Source organism: Carcharodon carcharias, chromosome 15 (genome assembly GCF_017639515.1).
Source record: "Carcharodon carcharias isolate sCarCar2 chromosome 15, sCarCar2.pri, whole genome shotgun sequence".
Taxonomy (NCBI): Eukaryota; Metazoa; Chordata; class Chondrichthyes; order Lamniformes; family Lamnidae; genus Carcharodon; species Carcharodon carcharias.
Window position 1 is genome coordinate 38,572,056 of NC_054481.1, and position 12,690 is coordinate 38,584,745.

Consider the following 12,690-nt stretch of genomic DNA (forward strand, 5'->3'; position numbering starts at 1 on the left):
TTCTCTTCCGCTTACAGAGAACAATGGAAAGCTTACTACAGGGGCTGCCCCAGGTTGTAGTCTATTTAGACAATGTATTGGTCACAGGCTTCACTGCAAAAGAGCATTTGGCAAACTTAGAAGTCTTAAAATGTTTCTTGCAAGCTGGAGTATGTCAAAAAAAAGAAAAATGCACATTCCAAATGAGGGAACTAAACTATTTGGGTCACAGGGCCTCCAGCTGGTTGAGGAGAAAGTGAGAACTATAAGAGAGGTGCCTGCATCAAAGAACACCTCAGAGCACAAATCATTCCTAGGGATGATCAACTATCAAGGGCAGTTCTTACCCACTTTGTCTACAGTGCTGGCCCCCCTGCATTCTCTACTCAAAAAGAACCAGCGTTGGTCTTGGGAGGCACCCCAGAAAGAAGCTTTCATAAAGGTGAAACAATTGTTGCACTTGTCCAATCTATTGGTGCATTATAACCAGGCAAAAGAATTGGTACTGACATGTGATGCATCTCCCTACAGAGTGGGAGCAGTGCTGTCTCAACAGATGGACAATGGCACAGAACAGCCAATAGGTTACTTTTCACCACAGTGGAAAAGGGATACTCACAGAGAGAAAAAGAAGGCCTGTCCATCATCTTTGGTATCAAGCAATTTCACTAGGGTGTACACGGCCGCCATTGTACATTCGTTTTAGACCACAAACCATTGCTAGGGTTGTTTAGTGAGGACAAGACTACACCATCCATAGCCTCAGCAAGAATATAATGATGGGCTTTAATTCTGGCAGCATTCAAATACACTTTCATACATAGGCCTGGTAATCAAATCGCAATTTGTTGTTTGCCTTTACAAGAAAATGATGAGCATGTCCCAGTTCCACAGGAACTTGTTTTATTGTTAAATTTCTTAGAGTCCTCACTGTATGTGCTCGACAGATCAGAGACTGGACAAGTCAGGACCCAGTCCTATCTCAAGGACAAGAAAAGTGCTACATGGTTGGTCACAGGAGCCTGTAATTGATTAAATGAAACCATACTTCAACAGATGACATGCAATAACCAGCCAGGATGTCATCTTATTGTGAGGTGCATGAGTGATAGTTCCTCCAAGGGCAAGGGAGCCACTTTTAATTGAACTACATAGCGCCCAGCCAGGAATTTCCTGAATGAAGACCATAACACACAGCTATTTATAGTGGCCTGGGATAGATGGCAAAATAGAGAGTTTGGTAAAGCATTGTGTGCAATGTCAGCAACTGCAAAAGTTGCCAGTGACAGCTCCATTACACCCATGGGAGTGGCCAAGTAAACCCTGGGTGCGGTCACACATTGAATACATTGGACCCTTCCTGGGAACAATGTTTCTGCTCATTGTCGATGCCCATTCAAAATGGTTGGATGAATATGAGGTGAAGTCACCAACGTCAGGTGCTACAATTGAGAAACTACATCAGAGTTTTGCCATTCACGGACTACCAGAAGTAGTCGTTTTTGATAATGGCACGGCATTTACGAGTGCTGAGTTTTAAGGGTTTATCAGTCTCAATGGTATCACTCATATAAAAACTGCACCGCAGCACCCTTCCTCAAACGGACCAGCAGAAAGGGCAGTTCAAATGTTCAAATAGGCACGAGAAAGCTAACTGGTGATTCCTTGGCAACCAAGCTGGCACAGACCCCTCACACAAAAACAGGTGTCACACCCACGGAGTAATTGTTGAAACATCATCTCAAAATGAGATTGAGCTTAATAAATGCCGAATTTAAAGGGGAAGGTAGAAAGGATTCAGGGAAGCCAGAAAACCAGACACGGCCAGCATAGTCACGAGAGGAAATTTACCATAGGAGAGCCGGTATACGTGAAAAACTTTGGGGAAGGACCAAAGTGGTTACCGGGTAAAATAAGTGTAGTGACTGGACCTCTAGCTTACCATGTGGAGGTGGAAGGCCGGATTATCTGTAAATATCTGGACCATTTAACGAAGAGAGAGACAAATCAGCAAGGTTTGGTTCCACCAGCAACTATGACCAGGTCTTCGTTTCCTATTGAAGATACTCAAACCAGGACCGACATGTCTGATGTTCCTGTAAGAGTTGAGGATACAGAACTGTGCATGCCCACTGAAGCACCTGATGTTCAGGCAACTCTGGAAAAGGAGGTTCCTGACAAAGAATCTGAAGTCGTGGAGCTGTGACGTTCCACACGGACCAGGAAACCACCTGAAATACCGAACTTGTAAATTCCTCACTCAGTGTAAATATTATGTTGTCTTGGAAAAGATGTACTTGTAAATATATGTGCAGCCAAGTTAAAGGGGGAGGAGTGTAATAACTATCGGGAGGATTCTCCTCTCGTTGGGTGGGCGAGGCGGGCGGGCCCCGGAGTGATCACAGGAATGAACGCTGCCTGCGATTGGGCTCTGACCGTGATTTCACACTGGCTGTCCAGTTAATGGCCAGCCAGCCTGAAATGTGCGCTAAGAGCCTGAGCACTGCCGGGGTGTGGTGATTGGAGCGAGCGCTGAAGTGTGATAGGCTCCTCATGTTCTCATGAACTGCCAGAATCTCACTTCAATGTCACCTCCACAAAACAGTGCGACCCAGATTTTCACCATGACGCAAGTGTCTGAAATTTCTAAGTCCCGTCCTCGAACCCAGCATTTACTATCATCGTGACGGCTGGAATCAGGCCAGAGCTCAGGCATGCATGATTCACAGAGGCAGCCGGCTATTTAAATCACCAGTTGCCTCCATTGACTTTCAATTTTTGAACCCTAGCTGCATGAATGCCAGTGTGTATAGGTTAGAACAGTAAGAAGATCTCTGAATTTGGTAGATTCTGATGGATAGTCAGGGTACCCCTTTGGAGAGGTAAGGTGCCGCTTTTGGAAAGGATCCCAGGACACCTTTGGGAGAGGCAAGGCACCCTTTGGGATTGTTAGAATTAAACATGATTATGCAAATTTTATGTACAAACTTATTGGAACTGTCAAGCTGCCAAGGAACTGTCCAGGAAGTGTCAAAGTTGTCCAGGAAGCGTCCAAGGATACTAGGTGAGTTGGCATGGAGGGGGTAAGGGTGAAGGGTGGGGGTGGGGGGCATGGTTTGGCATGATTTGGCACTAGGTTGACATAGGGGATGTGAGGGGCCATGTGGGGGAGGGGGGGGGGGGCGGGGAGGTGGGGGGGGTGGCGTGGGGGAGTATGTCATGGGTTGGCATGAGGGTGTGAGATACCACGGGGGTGAGTGGGGGCTATGGGTTGACATAGGTTGGCATGGATGGGACAAAGGGAATGTGTAGAGGTTAAGGGGGTTTAGGGTGAGGGCTGGATGGATGTTTTTTGTCCTATTATTACCTTTTATTTATTTAAGCACAATGCTGGATCAGATGCAGGCCTTGCTCTCAGCCTGTTTCTGTACTTGGCAGCCCTCGCTCACGGCCTGAGCTCACCCGCCTTGACTCCTATTTCACCCCAACCCTCCAGCTAACTGCAAATCCGAGCAGCAAGTGGACATTTTTAAAGGTCGGGTTTGCTAAGCCGGGAAGCCTGCCGGAATCTACACACCTGACCTGGGGATGAAAATCTAGGCCTATTTGTTCCAGTTAGCACTCTTGCAGTGATCTGCAGGGGTACTGAGGAATTCTTAGGAGATGGCTATCAAAAGTAACTGGGGCATGTAAAGCAGACAGTTGACCGATCAGCACACAAAACAGGTGAGGCCTGGGATATTTTAGCCCGATATCTGCAATTTTGGGGGGAAAGAGTTTGTGTGAAAAGATGCTTCCTAATTTTCACTTTTATTTTTTTTAATTCATTCACAGAATGTGGGTGTCGCTAGCTAGGCCAGCATTTATTGCCCATCCCTATTGCCCTTGAGGAGGTGGTGATGAGCTGCACCGCTGCAGTCCATGTGGTGTAGGTTTCAGTGTTCCAGCTGTCATTTTAAAATTCTGCTGTATCCACCACCAGAGGAAGTAGTTTCTCTGCACTTCCTCCTTCAGGTACCATGCCTCTAAGAGAGTGTCAGTGACCATGGAGTTGTCCATGATGATGCTTGACAAATTGCTGCAGTGGTTTGCCATTGCCTTCTGCAGTATGGCTGACCAGGAAACTCTCCCACTCTTACCGCCTGCCGTCAGGCATATTGGACAGATTTACATAGGAGCATAGAAAATAGGAGCAGGGGTAGGTCAATCAGCCCTGCTCTACCATTCAATATGATCATGGCTAATCCTCTACCTCAACACCATAGGCCTGTGCTCTCCCCATACACCTTATAATCAACCTGTTTGGCCACATAATAAATGCACCTTCTGTGGCCATCAAGTCCTGTAATGGGACTTGAACCTAGAACTTCTAGCCCAGAGGTAGGTACACTATCACTGTATTACAACACCGCCCTCTCTGTACTGACCCTTTCAAATTCCTTCACACTTCACTTAGGTCATCCTTCACCCTGCTAAACTCAAGGGAATATAAACCAAGTTTATGCAGGTGATCCTAAGCCTCAGTAGCATTTTGGTAAATCTGCCTGGCTTATATTTCCCACTAAAAATTCAAGTAATTATTTTCCCTTAAAATGAACATTGTCATTCACTAAAAAGTAACCTATCTAATCACCAAGTAAAGGGCCACCATATGCCACAAATAAATACGTGCATCCCATATTTCAGTCCATTTGCCTTCTGCTGCATCTCCAGAGCAGGGATTGTTTAATTGGTCTTTGGAGCCTAATATTTCAGGCTTCTGCACATACACAACATCAGGGAACACAGATCTTCCCTCAGGAAGATGTAGCTCCAGATCCAAGACAGCATGATAATGGGAAATTTTCGATCAAATGTCCTTGCTACTTGATTTATAAAACATCCTTGCCATGTATCACAATGTGGTAACACACCCTGTTGCTCCTGACTCTGCCCTTGTCACCTGTAGCTTCAGGCAGTTGTGCTGAAGTCTCTACCTCCGAGCAGCTGTCCCTTAGACATGCAGTCTACACAAACAAGCCGGAATGTTTTGCAACAACCCTTCCAGAACAGGCTGGCAGGCAGTGGTAGGGTTTAAAATCACATGGCATGGGTGAGGCACAACGCCTGTCATGGATCCATCCTTGCTGAAATTTTACCAGCGGAGGGTAGGTGATGGGCAACCCATACACCTTTGGGCCAATCAAGGGTCTTAAATAGTCAATTAATGGCGACTTAAGGGCCTATCCCCTCTGACCCAAGTATTTTATCAGCAGCAAGGGGTGCCCAGACCATGTGGCAAGGCCCTGGAGAGCCTGCCCAATTTATGCTTACTCTGGGCCCACAAGCACTGATTCTGGTTCGAGACCTGTTGCAGTCTCAGCAGTGGCCACCCCACCTGGTGGCACTGCTGGGACTGAAGAGCTGCCCGTCCTCTGATTGGTCAGCAGCTTCTGAAGGCAGGGCATCCTGCCTCTCGGGAGCAGAAGCTATGACCTTAGGCAACTAACTGCCCGATAAACATAAAATCCGGTCATAGCTTCCAGGGCTAGCAGAGGCAGGCTCACCCCCAACTTCTTAGCCAGTGGCGCGAGCCCACAAACTCTGCCACAATCTCACCTCCGTGCCCAATAGGGTTTGCAAGCAATAAAGTGGAGATAATATTGTAATGAAGGGAAATGATTCATTATTTCTGAATTCATAGCTTTATGATGGATAGAGAAACAGCCCCATTAAGTAGACAGTACCTTTGAATTCACAGCATGAATCCTGATCCTGAACTGAAACAGATTGCAACAATTTGAATATCCAAATGGGACACAATTCTGAATATGCATTGATTATCGCAGCTTTGGAAGAGTAGTTTGGTTTGATTATTTTGCAGTGAAATATCGTAAATTTACTTAAAATGATAAGAACAAGAACCATTTTATCTGAAAGAGCAGAGGAGTAACAACTGGGAACAATGAGGGTTTGTACTAAAAGAAAACTTCAAACAGGTTAAAGTAATGTGGACTTCCGCCTAATAATTAAATTAATTTGGTAATGAATCAAATTACTGACAGAATTGAAATAATTAAGCTAATGACTGAAGCTGGCAATTAATTGTCATTTACTGTATTTAATAATTAATAGTTGACTCAATTTAAAGAACCCAGAAATTAAATGCAATTTATAAATGAGCATAATTCTCACCACAATTTATAATGAAAACAGAAAGAGATTGCATTTAATACTATACAGCACCAGTCACACTCTTGGTAGTGATGTGTTACAGTTCATGCCAGTCATCCAAGTTGCTGCGATAACTGGCACTTTTACACACATGGGGCAGAATTTTTCACTCGGTGTGCAGGCACGCGCCCGACAGGCTCGAACGTAAAATACTGCACAATGACATCAGGTGAGCGTCCCGACATCATCTCGCACTTGCGCGATATTTTGCTCAGCGGGCACGCGTGGGTGTTGGAGCTGTGCCTGCCATTAATAAAGAGGCAAGATAAGACCATTAAAAAATCAATTGACACCTATTTTTCGTTGCCTGGGCGATTTTGCGTTTGTCGCACAGGCAAAACAAGCAGGCAACCAGCCGACTGTTTCAAAAACCTCATCCATGGGCGGGATACCAACAGAGGGCACAAGTGAGAAGTGACTGAAGCATTCTGGGAGAAATCCACGCAGACACCATGACTCAGGAGGGAATCAAGGAGGGCCCACTGAACGGAATAGCCCCAAACATTACGTCGCTGTATTATTTCCATCCTCCCTCCTCCTCAAACCTAAAAAAAAGAGAGAGGAGGAGGTAGTACCTTCAGGAGTGCACCAGGCCTGCGAGGGACACTCTTCTGAAAGTGGATTTTAAAGAAAAAGCAGCTGATTGATGAGTAAACCTTGGAAGCAGACTCGGAGGGAGGAGCACCGGAACAGTGACCTTGGGGCACAGAGTAACTGAAGCCAAAACTGAAGAAGTGAAGTCACAGGAAAGCTGTGACCTGATTGGTTGGTAGGAAATCTGCACCAAATTTGTAAAAAAAAAAACACTACAAAGCTAATTAATAAATTAATTAACTAAGTAGAGATGGCTGGGCAGGTGATGTGTTGTAGCTGTATGATGAGGGAGCTGGCAAATCCCATTGAGAGCCGCAGTGACCACATCTGTAGCAAGTGTTGGTTGCTGGAGGAACTCCGGCTCAGAATTGATGCGGCTCATCCAGGAGGGGGATAGTTACCTGGACACTTTGTTTCAGGAGGCAGTCACACCCAGTAGATTAAGTACCTCAAATTCAGTCAGTGGTCAGGATCAGCAGGGTGTGACTGCAGCTGAGGCAGATAGAGGGATCCTGTGTTCAGGAACAGAGGATCCTCAGCTCTTTACCTTGTCCAACAGGTATGAGGTACTTGCTCCCTGTGTGGATGAGGAACAGGGCTGTAGGGAGGATGAGCCAGCTGACCACAGCACCGTGGCACAGGAGGCCATTCAAGAGGGGGGAGCAAAAAGACAAGTGGTAGTTGTAGAGGATTCTGTGTTTGGGGAATTGATAGCATCCTTTGTAAGCAGGATCGAGAGTCCCGCATAGTATGTTGCCTGCCCGGTGCCAGGGTGAGGGACATCTCTGACCGGCTTGAAAGGATATTGGAGAGGGAGGGGGAGGATCCAGTTGTTGTGGTCCACGTTGGAACAAATAACATAGGTAAGACTAGGAAAGAGGACCTGTTTGGGGATTATCAGGAATTAGGAACTAAATTAAAGAACAGGTCCTCAAGGGTTATAATCTCCGGATTACTAGCCAAGCCACATGCAAATTGGCATAGGGACACGAGAATAAGGGAAGTAAACACGTGGCTAAAGGAATGGTGAGGGAAAGAGGGGTTCCATTTCGTGGGGCACTGGCATCAGTATTGGAACAGGAGGGATCTGTACCGTTGGGACGGTCTCCACCTGAACCGATCTGGGACCAATGTTCTAGCGAAAAGGGTAAATAGGGTGGTCAACAGGACTTTAAACTAGAAAGTGGGGGGAAGGGAAGGGTGAAACTCCAAGAAGTATGACTAATGGGAAACAAAGCAGCAGGTTAGCATGTGGGAGGGTGGATTCAACTTCATGGAAAATTATGAAAAAACTGAAAAGAAAGGAGAACCCAGGAGAGGCTATTAAAGTCTCCAGGACACAAAATTGGACAGACTGTTTGGAAAGGGCTAGGAATCTAACTTCAAGCACATCAGATAAAGGGATGACAATGAGAAGGGGGATGGGAAATACAGGACTGAAGGTGTTGTATCTGAATGCACGCAGTATACAAAATAAGATAAATGAGCTTGTGGCACAGATTGAAATTGGCAGGAATGATGTGGTGGGCATCATGGAGACATGGATGCAAGGGGATCAGGACTGGGAGCTAAATATCCAAGGATACACATCCTATCAAAAAGATAGGCAGGTTGGCAGAGGGGATGGGGTTGCTTTATTAGTAAGAAATGAAATTAAATCTGTAGGAAGAAACGACATAGGGTCAGATGATGTGGAATCTGTGTGGGTAGAGTTGAGGAACCGCAAAGGTAAAAAAAACCATAATGGGAGTTATGTACAGGCCTCCGAACAGTAGTCAGGATGTGGGGCACAAGATACACCAGGAGATAGAAAAGGTGTGTAAGAAAGGCAAGGTTACAGTGATCATGGGGGATTTCAATATGCAGGTAGACTGGGAAAATCAGGTTGGTAGTGAATCCCAAGAAAAGGAATTTGTGGAATGTCTACGAGATGGCTTTTTGGAGCAGCTTGTGGTGGAGCTCACTAGGGAACAGGCAATTCTAGATTTAGTGATGTGTAATGAGGCAGGTTTCATAAGGTAGCTTAAAGTGAAGGAACCCTTAGGAGGAAGTGACCATAATATGATAGAATTTACCCTGCAATTTGAGAGGAAAAAGCTGGAATCAGATGTAACGGTATTACAGTTGAATAAAGGCAACTACAGAGGCATGAGAGAGGAGCTGGCCAGAATTGACTGGGAGACGAGCCTAGCAGGAAAGACAGTGGAACAGCAATGGCAGGAGCTTCTTGGAGCAATTTGGGAGACACAGCAAAAATTCATCTCTAGGAAGAAGAAGCATACTAAAGGGAGGACGAGGCAACCATGGCTGACAAGGGAAGTCAGGGACAGCATAAAAGCTAAAGAGAAAGCATACAATGCAGCGAAGATCAGTGGGAAACCAGGGGATTGGGAAGCCTACAAAGACCAACAGAGGACAACTAAAAAAGAAATAAGGAGGGAGAAGATTAAATATGAGGGTAAACTAGCCAGTAATATAAAAGAAGATTGCAAGAGTTTTTTAGATATATAAAGGGTAAGAGAGAGGCAAAAGTGGACATTGGGGTGCTGGAAAATGAGGCTGGAGAAGTAGTAGTGGGGAACAAAGAAATGGCGGAAGAACTGAATAGTTACTTTGTGACAGTCTTCATGGTGGAAGACAGGAGTAACATCCCCAAAGTTCAAGAGAGTCGGGGGGCAGAGGTGAGTATGGTGGCCATTACCAAGGAGAAGGTGCTAGGAAAACTGAAAGGTCTGAAGGTGGATAAATCACCTGAACCAGATGGATTACACCCCAGTGTTCTGAAGGAGATAGTTGAAGAGATAGTGGAGGCGTTAGCGGTGATCTTTCAGGAATCACTGGAATCAGGGAGGGTCCCCAGAGGACTGGAAAATCGCTAATGTAACTCCCCCCTCCCATTTAAGAAGGGAGTGAGGCAAAAGACAGGAAATTACAGGCCAATTAGCCTGACCTCGGTCGTTGGCAAGATTTTAGAGTCCATTATTAAGGATGAGATTTCAGAATACTTGGAAGTGCATGGTAAAATAGGGCAAAGTCAGCATGATTTCATCAAGGGGAGGTCATGCCTGGCAAATCTGTTAGAATTCTTTGAGGAGGTAATGAGTAGGCTATACAAAGGAGAGCCAATGGATGTTATCTACTTGGATTTCCAGAAGGCCTTTGACAAGGTGCCACACAGGAGGCTGCTCAGTAAGATAAGAGCCCATGGTGTTAGAGGCAAGGTACTAGCATGGATAGAAGACTGGCTGTCTGGCAGGAGGCAGAGAGTGGGGATAAGGGGGTCCTTCTCAGGATGGCGGCCGGTGATTAGTGGAGTTCCGCAGGGGTCAGTGTTGGGACCACAACTTTTCACTTCATACATTAATGATCTAAATGAAGGAACTGAGGGCATCCTGGCTAAGTTTGCAGATGATACAAAGATAGGTGGAGGGACAGGTGGTCTTGAGGAGGCCAGGAGTGTGCAGAAGGATTTAGATAGGTTCAGAGAATGGGCAAAGAAGTGGCAGATGAAATACAATGTGGGGCAGTGTGAGGTTATGCACTTTGGTAAGAAGAATAGAGGCATAGACTATTTTCTAAATGGGGAGAGAATTCAGAATTCTGGAGTGCAAAGGCACTTGGTAGTCCTAGTCCAGGATTCTCTTAAGGTTAACTTGCAGGTTGAGTCAGTAGTTAGGAAGGAAAATGCAATGTTGGCATTTATTTCGAGTGTACTAGAATATAAAAGCAGGGATGTGCTGCTGAGGCTTTATAAGGCTCTGGTCAGACCACAGATAGAATATTGTGAGCAATTTTGGATCCCGTATCTCAGGAAGGATGTGCTGGCCCTGGAGAGGGTCCAGAGGAGGTTCACGAGAATGATCCCAGGAATGAAAGGCTTAGCATATGAGGAACGTTTGAGGACTCTAGGTCTATATTCACTGGAGTTTAGAAGGATGAGGGGTGACCTGATTGAAACTTACAGAATACTGAAAGGCCTGGATAGAGTGGACATGGGGAAGATGTTTCCATTAGCAGGAGAGACTAGGACCCGAAGGCACAGCCTCAGAGTAAAGGGAAGACGTTTTCGAACAGAGATGAGGAGAAACTTCTTTGGCCAGAGAGTGGTGAATCTATGGAATTCATTGCCACCGAAGGCTGTGGAGGCCAGATCATTGAGTGTATTTAAGACTGAGATAGATAGGTTCTTGATTGGTAAGGGGATCAAAGGTTTTGGGGAGAAGGCGGGAGAATGGGGTTGAGAAACTTATCAGCCATGATTGAATGGCGGTGCAGACTCGATGGGCCGAATGGCCTCATTTCTGCTCCTATGTCTTATGGTCTTAAATAGGGTCAGCTGCATTGCTAGTGCCAGTAGTGAGGAGTTTGGTAGATAGTTTGCTGCTGGTGACTTATTGGCATATGGCAGCTTCATCTCAGTTCAGGACTTCTTTGTTAGTATTTCCAGGCTTCATTTCAGGACTCCTGGGTGCCTCCAGAGACCCTGGAGGATTCAGGCCGTGTGGATTCTTCCAGGTATCAGACAACCTTTCATTACCCTGGTAATGGGGATTGTGGACTCCGCTGGTTGCACCTCCTCTGAGGAGGAAGAGAGGGGCAGAAGGGAGAGGAGGCCAGGTGTCCCAATGTAGCTTCCAGGAGAGACACCTGTGGGATGACAAGGGGGGCAGGGCCAGCAGGAAGTCCAAGGTGGAAGAGGCCACAGAACACACCACTATCCCGCTGCCAGGGTTTATACGCGGCGATGCAGCTACCTCAATATGCCTGAGGTGCAATGCTGAAGGAGGCTCTGCCTCTTATGGGAGACAGTTTGTTAGAGGATTGGCCCTGAGATCAGCTCCAAATGTATGGGTGGACACCCCACGCTAGTGGCGCTGAAGGTCACAGTGGCCCTCAACTTCTATGTCTCTGGCTCTTTCCAGGGGTCAGTGGGGGATCTTTATGGAGTCTCCCAATCAGCTGTCCACAGTTGCGTCAAGCTGGTGACGGAAGCTCTGTTCAGGTGGGTAATGACATTTATTCTTTACCTTATGGACAAGGCCAGCCAGGCTGAGCGAGCCAGAGGCTTTGCAGTGATTGTTGTGCTCCCCCGCATCCAGGGTGCCATTGACTGCACACATGGGATTCCACTCAGGAACATACAGATAGTTTTTGACCACAAGATGCAAATTCTGCAAGTCTGTGCAAGTTACCCAGGCAGCTCCCATGATGCCTACATGCTCAGACACTCCCTGGTGCCGGAGCTCTTCAGTGCTCCAGCCTGGCTGGATGGATGGCTGCTGGGTGACAAGGGCTATCTGTGTGCAGAAACATCCACAGGACATTACATAAGATTTTTTTTCATTTTCTTTGAACATATCCCTTTATCAGATAAGAAATACTGAAAAAATCGAGGGGAAAAGGGCTGTTTGGCTGACAGTCAAGCTTCATCCAATTAGGTAATGAGTCTTTTTGCTTCCCAATTGGAATAGGAAGGCTGTGTGTCACAAGGATGGATGTGTTGGTCGATTTATGGCTGGAGCGTGGGGACAAGTCATGTGATGAAACCTCCAGGAATTGATTTAATCATAGTTGGCAACCCTAGTTTACAGTAAAATTTTCAATTGTGTTAAATGAACAATTTGCAAGGCCATTTGTTGGCAAAATAGTAGTGCAACTTGATCAATAAAGCTGATCTATATAGATTAAGAAATAGGTAGAGAAAAAAACAATGATTGCCCCTACAGGATGAATCTGCAGTTCATCCCTCATTGAAACCTGAAATGTTTAATTTATTTTCCTCTCTTTTTTTATTCAAAATCAATTAATACTTAAATAATATTATCCTGCGTCAGTAGTGTAGTAGCACAATGTGTGGGTCTCTCAATGGGTCATGTCTGAAGTTCAGTTCAAACTGAAAAGTAC